This window comes from Arctopsyche grandis, chromosome 5, assembly GCF_051622035.1.
Source record: "Arctopsyche grandis isolate Sample6627 chromosome 5, ASM5162203v2, whole genome shotgun sequence".
NCBI classification, from domain to species: Eukaryota; Metazoa; Arthropoda; class Insecta; order Trichoptera; family Hydropsychidae; genus Arctopsyche; species Arctopsyche grandis.
The window spans coordinates 5,180,363-5,189,731 of NC_135359.1; positions in this window are offsets into that span (position 1 = coordinate 5,180,363).

Sequence of the window (9,369 nt, forward strand, 5' to 3'; positions counted from 1 at the left end):
TATAATTGCATAATTTGCGACTTTGAAGGCGAGGAAAAAAATACTTAAATAATGTGGGATAATTACCAATTTAATTTTAATAAAAAAAATACTAATGTGGCCTTTTTCTAACATTTACATGCAGACCCAATTTTCTTAGTTACGCCACTGAATCCGGGCATAACTGAATCTATTGTTCGCCCACGAATGCACTTAGACAGTGGATACTCTGTCTCAAGTTTCACATCACAATATTATAAATTTTGAAAGAAAATAGCTGGCTTAACTTGTTTATATACGAAGAATCGGCAGAATGTTATGTATCTAGCGTTTATCTTTATTTTGGAGATAACTTGAATATTGTTAATTATAAATTTAGCCATATATATTGTTAATTATATAATAGTCAGCAGCATGGCTCGGTGGTTGGACTTTTGTCTAGCGCCAAGAGGTCGCGGGGTTCGATCTTGTGACTTGACCTCGATTGAAAAAAAATTATTCCGAGTATATTATCTGTAATGCTGCTGGTCAGACTTGGATATTTGTGACTCCAAGTCGATCGTTTTCTATCAGAGTTTGCCAATTTTTATGATTTTATCGTTGAAACGGTTTCTCCATTAAATTGGCTAAAATCTCATCCTACCCAGTATGTCACCACTATTTGAGTATGATTTATGTACAAAATTCATAGATTTCTTGTTAATTTCGAGGTTTTCAGTGTCCCGTAATTCAGCGACTTATGTAATAAAAATGGTGCATTGTTTCTAATTAGCCAGGAAGGCGCATTGGGGTTTACCTGTTAGGCCTTCCTGGTATATATGTATGTAAAATAAATATAGCATTGAAATTTATATTGGCAAGTGAAATAGTAACGGTTACAATGCAATATATTGTATAGAACTTTTATTTTATTTCAGGTACCAAAATAGCCCTATTTCCAAACAAATTAGGTATTTATCACGATATTACCATCACGACTACAACGCCCTGCAAAGAGTGCCCCTCTCTTAAATAGCTCGCACGACCTAATCGGGGTCCACCCGGCAAATCAAACGTCAAATGCATTGCCAATTACAAAAATTTAATTCAAATGAATAAAGCCAACCCTAACTTAACCTAACCTTAAATAAATAAGTGTTGGCTGCTAAGATATTACGATGTGTTTGCATCCGCATCCGGCTTAAAAAAAAGCCAAATCGAAAAAGATAGTGGACCATGAAGAGAGTGGGAATGGACAAGAGTGGGCGACGCGCTATCACCCAACTGTCAAAAATTATAATTTCACTGATAAGAGGCCAGTTAAAATGTAATTGGATATGATTTCACTGAATTATACCAAGTGAAAATGTAACTGGTTATGATTTCACTGACACGCTAAATTTTATTTTTGTTACTGGCAACCTATTTGACGTTTGATTTGCTGGGCGGACCCCGATTGGGTCGTGCGAGCTATTTTAGGGATGTTAATTTGACATAGGTCGTGTAGTTTATTTTACAGTCGTGCAAAAAATATTATCCCTTTTTTTTTCTCCCAAATCATTTGTGTATGCAGTTTAGTTCTTGTGAATCATCTTTTAAAAGTATACTTATACTTTCAATGTTTACCTTCGGAACCGTCTGCCGGCAAAGTGCAAACACATTTCAGTAATCCAGCCGTTCTGATCAGAAACCAATAAGAGTTCGGAACATGTATTTTCATATAGTATTTGCGAAGCGTGGCGAGGATTTGAGGGAGCGCGCGGTGCGACAATTGGGCGGGAGTTGGCGGCACTTTCGAAAGCGGCCACTCGGGCCGATGCGCCGGTCGTGTCGTGCGCTACGCTTGAGCCGCCCCCGCCCCCGCCCTTGCCCTGCCGCCCTCTGACCACAGCGCGCCTAGATTCAGCTCCAGGCACGCCGCTGAGGCCGCCCGACCACACCAGCCTCGTCACCAGAATATGGTAAGTCCTCGGACGCGTCTCCGTCCTCTGCGCGGACGTCCACCCCCACCCCCCCTCCCCCTTCCCGCCACAGGGACGCGTAATGGCGGCGGCGCGCAGAAGCCCTTTGTTTACGTCCGTCGTGTCGGCCCGAAGCGACCAGTGCGACCATACGTGACGGTGACGTTTTGATATGGGGTCTCCGTTGCGATATCGGTTCGATGCGAGTCGCTGCGAACGGGTCGCGCTCTTGCGGAGATGCGGCGGCGGACCGCGACCGCTCTCGCCGACGCGTCCCCCTCGAATGAGGCGATCGGCTATCGGCGATCGTCGGCTGCAGCGGGGCGAAAGGCGAACGATGCGGCAGGGGTTTTCATTCGCGGGACGCACTCTCGCCTGGCCCTCCTCGCTTCCCCTCCCCGCCCCGCCTCGCCCCTCTGCCTTTGCAGCTCGCGTTGCGTAAACTCGTTTGACGTTTCAGCGACAGTACTGCCACACGCATCATGGTTTTTCTCACTATTACGTCGTTCGTTGTTGTTTGTTTGGTTTCGATTGGCGGCCATCTTAATTTTATTACGCATGCATTCCAACTAACACGTAACATCATATAAGATGCGGACCTCCTCTTACTTCTTCGACCGAGAATATTTTTGCCTCCGTCTTACGATTATTCATCATAAAAGGGTTACCCCCCACGTGTTTTATTCAAAATATAGTTCAGTGATGGCGATCCTATGACTCGGGGGTCAGACACTGACCCAATGAGACTTTATGAATGACCCACGTGGTGACGCGTGAAGATTAAAAAAAAAATACAACGTTAACCGTTAAAAGGGAACTGTACTGGTCTTGACATTTTTTTAAAGAAATGGATATCAAGGACAGTGCTCCCAATATGGTGGAAAAAATTATTGGTTTTATTCAGCAGCTTAAGCAGACTACGTATTAGACACTCTCGGATTGAATTTCGTTGTATAATATGTACATCAGCAAGTTCTATGTGCGAAGCAAAGTTTAAAAACATTCTCCAATGTAATGCCAGTTGTAATAAAAGTCATCAACTTAATAAATGCAATGTCTTATATAAATTTTTGACGTTGACCTTCATTTTTATTTGCTCTTGTCTTGCGAAAGTATAGTAAACCTTTTTGGTACGTAAACCTTTTTGGAGGATCAACTGTTAAACTTTTCTGTTAACAAACCTTTGGATTTCCAAATTTATTAGTATTCTTTTTACCCCCCTCACCCCCCCTTCTTCAAATGACTTCACTGAAATATTTAACGAAATTTGACCCACTTCTCAAAAAGATTCGCCAGCACTGCTATAGTCCATCGGGTGTAGGAAGACACTTAGGTAAAATGTATATGCTATCTCTTTCACCGCCTCTCGACCAATAGCATTTCGTGCAGAGAGTAGAACATTTGAGGCATATAGAAGCATAGATGCCTATGTCAAGTTTTTCCATTTTGTTCCCCTATGTTTAATATTGGATCCTGTCTTAGTTTTATTCTAGTAAAAGCATAAAATACCGGCTTCTATTTTAATCAGCATAATCGCTTTCACAATCTCAAAAACGTTTTTCTCTAAATGAACTAACGTAAGTGGATATAGGCACCTTTGCTTTTATATCCCTCATTTGTCTTGTGAAATGCTATTGGTCGAAAAGCGGTGAGGGATATAGCATGTATGTTTTACATAAGTGTCATCCTACACCGGATGGACAATAGTATTGCTATTAATCAAAAAAACAATTAATAGTAACTAAAATTAATTACTACGATTTTTTCCATAAGAAGTCTGTGGAATCGTCAAAAGTTCGATTCCGACTCTGAAATTTTCCCACAGTCCGAATCCAATTTAAATATGTAAATTCAACCAGCAATGTAAATCATTCAAAAAAAAATTTTTTTCATTCAATATTTTGTTTTTTTTTATGAATTCATCCCACTTTTTTATTTTTGCCCACTTTTGAAAAAGGCCCAATTTTGTATTTTTGTTATTCAAATTAAATTGGTAATTAACTCACATAATTTAAATGTTCTTTTTTCTCACCTTCAAAGTCGCAAAGTATGCAATTACATATTTCAAAGACATTTTATTTTAACATCGTTTTTATAGATAATTGCTGAAAATTATTATTAATGTACTATTACGGAAAAATATTGAATGTCGTGAGAAGGAGAACAGATGGGTGAAAATTCGACACGCAATGTATTGCGTATCAAATTTGGAGCATAAATTTTTAAGTAGTGTTTCCTATTAGTCATATGAATAATTTTAAGAAGGCTTTAAAGATTTATTTGGAAATGTCTAGTATTTCTTTTATTTGAAAAATGTCTAGTATTTTTTTATTTGAAAAATGTCTACTATTTTTTTATTTGAAAACCTTTTGGGCCCCTAAGTCTAAAAGGCTCGCATGCACCGCATGCCCGTGCGAAATAGTTACGCGCCTGCGTAAAATGTACGCATTTGACAAATATTAGGTCTCATTAATTTGGCCTAAACATGACTCCACGGCTCTGTCATAAACATGACTTCGCCTAAACATGACTTCGTGGCACGATCGCAATGTTTGAAATAATCCGTTTACCACGCAAAATATAGAAAGACTATGGGGATCGTAATGAAAAATAAAGTTAAAAAAAAATGAAATACGACCGTGCGTTTCGGGTCTTTCGTTAAGGCAAAAGCTCTCCCTACCGAGGTCTTCCCAATAGACCTGAATATTTTTTGCAGAAGATGTTTTGTGGATTTTATCTATCCGAAAATTTCATATAATAAGTGTATACCGGTATTTCGAAGACACTTTTTTTAGTATGTTTCTTTATATGTATATTTTAAATGATAACCCAGCGACGTGTCGAGTTGAAAACTCCTGGCTTGCTGCAACTGCACCCTGAAGATCTGCACATGCGACTTGGCGTTTTCGAAATATAATATTAAATCTTGTTATGTATAATCTTATAAAATACTATTTTAATATTTATCCAATTATATAGATATATTATATAAGTTTTGAATAATGTACAATGTATAATGTACACATAAAAATTTACCATTTCCGATTGTTTTAATTTTTAAATATTATTTGTACTTAATTATGGAATTATGCAGATACCAAAAATTGAAGGGTTAAGAAAGAATGAATCGTTTGCGAAGTAAACCTTAGAAGAGCCTTGTAAAAAGTTGAAGTGGAGTAAATTAAAAGACTTTCTAAATTACGTGCTTGAGACATAGACCTTTGTCTCAACTTTGACTAGATATAACTCATGTATATTATTTATTGTAACGAATCGAGTCATCGGCTTGATACATAGAACAACTATGCATATTGTTAACTCGAGATAGGTAAAATGGCGCTTAGATCCAACGACTTTCAATATCATACATTTTTATTCTTCATAGACTAAAATAATACGCACCAACCAATACAATACCTAGAAGTACATATCTTCCTATCATCACTGATAAAACAAACTGGTATAATTTTTCTTAAATTATGTAATAATAGCATAGATTTCTTCTCGATTTCTTGTACTGTAATTAAGAATCAAATCGCTGGATATTTTCCGGAAAAAATTTAATCACTAACACGCATGGTCAAATGACTCTATTTTATTATCAAATTAATGTCGCGTTGAAAATCTTTTTGTAAATATTTACTTATTTTAATGTGGGCACATTAATTAAACTAATCAATTCAGGTTTTTAAATGAACATACACGTAACTGTAATGACTATAACTTTGATTAAGATAGAGCTATATAGCATAGGTCATAGGGGATCAATGTACGGAATAGTATTCATGAAGTTTCCCAATTTTAATCATTGAATAAGAATACACAACTATCTTATCGGATCACTGATTAATTGCAGAAATCATTATCCTAGATTTGTTTTATTTTAGGCAGTTTCTATTCAGTATCGACTTTTACTCGAATTTGATCAAAGTTGTAGCCGAGTCTGAGTCGTAATTGGAATTTTTCAACGAACACGACCTTGAGTTATAGGTCCTAGATTTTCGTACAGTTTATTATTTTGTACATACATATTACGCAGTCAGATTTTTATCGATATTACAAAATCTTACTCGGAACCAGTATTAAAAGAAGTGTGAAATGGTACATAGTAGGTTACAACATGAAAGGGAAGGAGAGACCCGAAAATGATATCCCCGTTGAGTAGATCCATGCATCTTGATTTTTTTTTTTTTGAAGAATTTGATCCCAATTTCAATACAATACAGTTTTGTATTGCCCCAATTGAGTACTTTCAAGAACAAGTTCATGTACTACTCGGTGTATTTTAAATACCAAAGTATTTTTTGAATGTAAGCTATTTGTCATAGAAACATTATCTCCATATCCGATGAAACGGAAGTTTGGGGGCGGGGAGGAGGCGACCCTTTTTATAATAACACCCGAATTATACACGTAGTATTTTTTGACGGAAAAGCCAAAAAATAGGCTTTAGAACGGTTGAGGAAGCGTTGCCATTGTATGGTGAAGTTTTTTATGTCGGAAAAAAATAAAATAAAAAAATAAAACAATAAAATAAGCGGCGAGCGGGAGCGTGGGCGGTGGCCCCTCGGCTCCCCCCCCTCTCCCCTCCCCACCCCCCCCATCCACCTCCTCATCGCGGGGAATAACTTTAGGCTTTTGGATCGTATCGAGATTTTCAACCAGTTTTATTCGATCTGAGTTCGTTCAACCCGCCCGCCTCGCCTCTCGCCGCCTCGCCTCGCGCTTTGCCTCGTTTATTTTTCGAATGTTGCGTCATCGTGGGCATCGGGTCGGTCGCATATTTCGAAATGCGTTCGAAACATTTTGGAGTTTGAAAGGTGTGCAGTGGGCGCCCATTTTGATTCGCGCTGTGCTTGCGCGCGCGTGCCGTCGTAAAATATCCAAGCTTTCGTTTCGGCGTCGCGCGAAAGCTTCGTCGTCGGTGGGCGGAAAGGGAGGGCGGGGGCTTCGCCAGTATCGAGCGGCTCTTTCGGCAAAGTTCGGCCGACTTCGGCCGCGCTTAGGGTGACCGTGTCTTTTTGCCCGGTCGCTAGGACCTTCCGCGCCTTGCCTTGCCTTGTCTTGCCGCTTTCGTAGGCGTTCGTTCGGTTTTCGTGTCGAATGGGGGGGGGGAGGGGGAGGGGGTTGGTTGGTTGGTTGAACACAATTGAACATATGAATATTTGACAAAAATTGTTCGCAGGAAGATCGTCAATACAATGTAAATTGATGCAGAATTAGTTCCGGTTACGGTTTGAAAACTTTGGCTTTTAGGCCAAATTTATAATGTGTATTATTCGAACTTATTCGAAAATCGGGCTTTTATTTAGAAAATAAAGCAGTATTGCATTTCAACAAGGCGGGGTTATTTTGGGGTTGTTTTAACGTCGATATCTTAAAAATATTAAGTTTTGTTTCTTTTCATCATTATCATTATTTACAGCCATTCACCATCGCCGTTGGGTGAAGGTCTCCGTGACGAGACAGAATGTTAAATTACAGAAAACGCAAATATCGGAAGGCAAAGATCTTAAGTCGAAAGATCAAAAAAAAAATGGTGCATGGTAAACGGTACATACTCACTTAATTTGCGCGAGCAGGATACAACAGGAACAAGAGGAACAGGCTTTTCCTCCCGTATTAATGTGCGCGCGCAGAATACGGCAGGAAAAGCATGTTCCTCTTGTTCCTGTTGTATCCTGCTCGCGCAAAGTAAGTGAGTATGTACCGTTTACCATGCACTATTTTTTTTGTTCTTTCGACTTAAGATCTTTCGATTTTCGGTCTTTGCCTTCCGATATTTGTGTTTTCAGTAATTTAACATTCTGTCTCGTCACGTAGACCCCTCTCCAGCGTGTCTCCATTCGTTTTTTTGTTTTGCGCAACTATCATTCATTTCACATCGTACATTTTTTAAATTTTGTTTTTTTATAAATAAATTTAAAACAAAAACGGTGGTTTTTCAAATAATTGTTTTCTAATTTTTTTAAAACAATATTTTTAATAAACTTTAGTACAGTATTGATTGAATTTGATATGGGGTTTATTTTATTATTTTTGTACTAGTGGCCTGCGTGTGCACACACTTGTGCACTCGGTAAAATATTGCAATTTGGATCAACGGAAGTCGCCATTTGATCGGCCGACATAAACAAAAGAATTATTATTCTAATGTATAATTTCCAAAGAGACTGTATGTTTGTTTGGGTCGTAAACTCCGTGACGTCATCGAACAAATGAATATTCAAATAAATTTAAATAAAATAAAATTTAATAAAATGTTTACTATTAGATAAGCAATGTTTAAGTGGTTTATATTACAAATACCTAGCGAAGCCGAATAAAACCATTGGTATATTATATCCACTGCCCAAAGTGACAGTATGTACATCGCGCATGTGCAAAGCCCGCTATGTCGGGTCTCTTTCCACGATATACGATTCCAAGGGGAGAAAGAGAGACGGAGCATGGAGTAAACAGCGTACACTACACACGCACGCACATTAGCCGATTATTATTAGACTGCGGATAGAGAGCGTGCTTTTTCCAGGAATCGGGGCGGTTTGGCTCTATTTACAAAGATAGAGTGCAAAAAAAATGGTTCGGCGAACCTTAAACAAAGCATTTACAACAATTGAACAATGAACGGCGCGCTTTGGGTCCGCTCACTATATTATATATGATTATTAATTTTTTTAAGTCGATTTTTGTTTAAATTCTAATATCGATATTATCATTTTTGCTAAGTTACGATGTAACTACTTTTGTACTATTAACTAAATACTATTTGGGGTGAAATTGTGTTTTTATAATGAAGTATGGTTTATTTTGCTATTTCGGATCTTATTAATTTATGTATATTTTTTGATTGAAGGCTTATATTGTATTTGAGGACTGAGGCATTTATCTTAGACTTGGTAGGCATTTATCATAAACTTGGTTGGTAGTAAATTTACTCATTAGACAAATGGAAAATTATTTTCATCCATCGATCGTAAATCACGAGTGAGGGTTTTTTCTAGAACAATCTTTGAAATATTGAAGTTATTTAAACTCAATTATTTTATACTAGTGATTTTATCCGGCTTTGCTCGGTATTTGTAATATAAACCGCTTAAATATCTCTAATAATTCTTATTAGAAACATTTTATTAAATTTATTTGGTTTTTTTTTTTTATTAAATTTAAGTCACGGATTCTATGAACCAAAATTTACATACATACAAAGTTTCTTCCGAAATTATAGGTTAGATTACGTATTTTGTCAACGCTATTTCTCGAATGAGGAGGATCATACTGTTTAGATTGGAAGATTATAGAACGAGAGACTCGTCGTCGATTTGGCCGTTTATATGTACATATTTCAACGGTGGGCTAGCTTCACGTTCTTATCTATGAAGCAGTGTTGTACCCGATGACATATCATCGCATGGGTGGTTGGCATATTAAGTTATTAAATTAAAAAAAT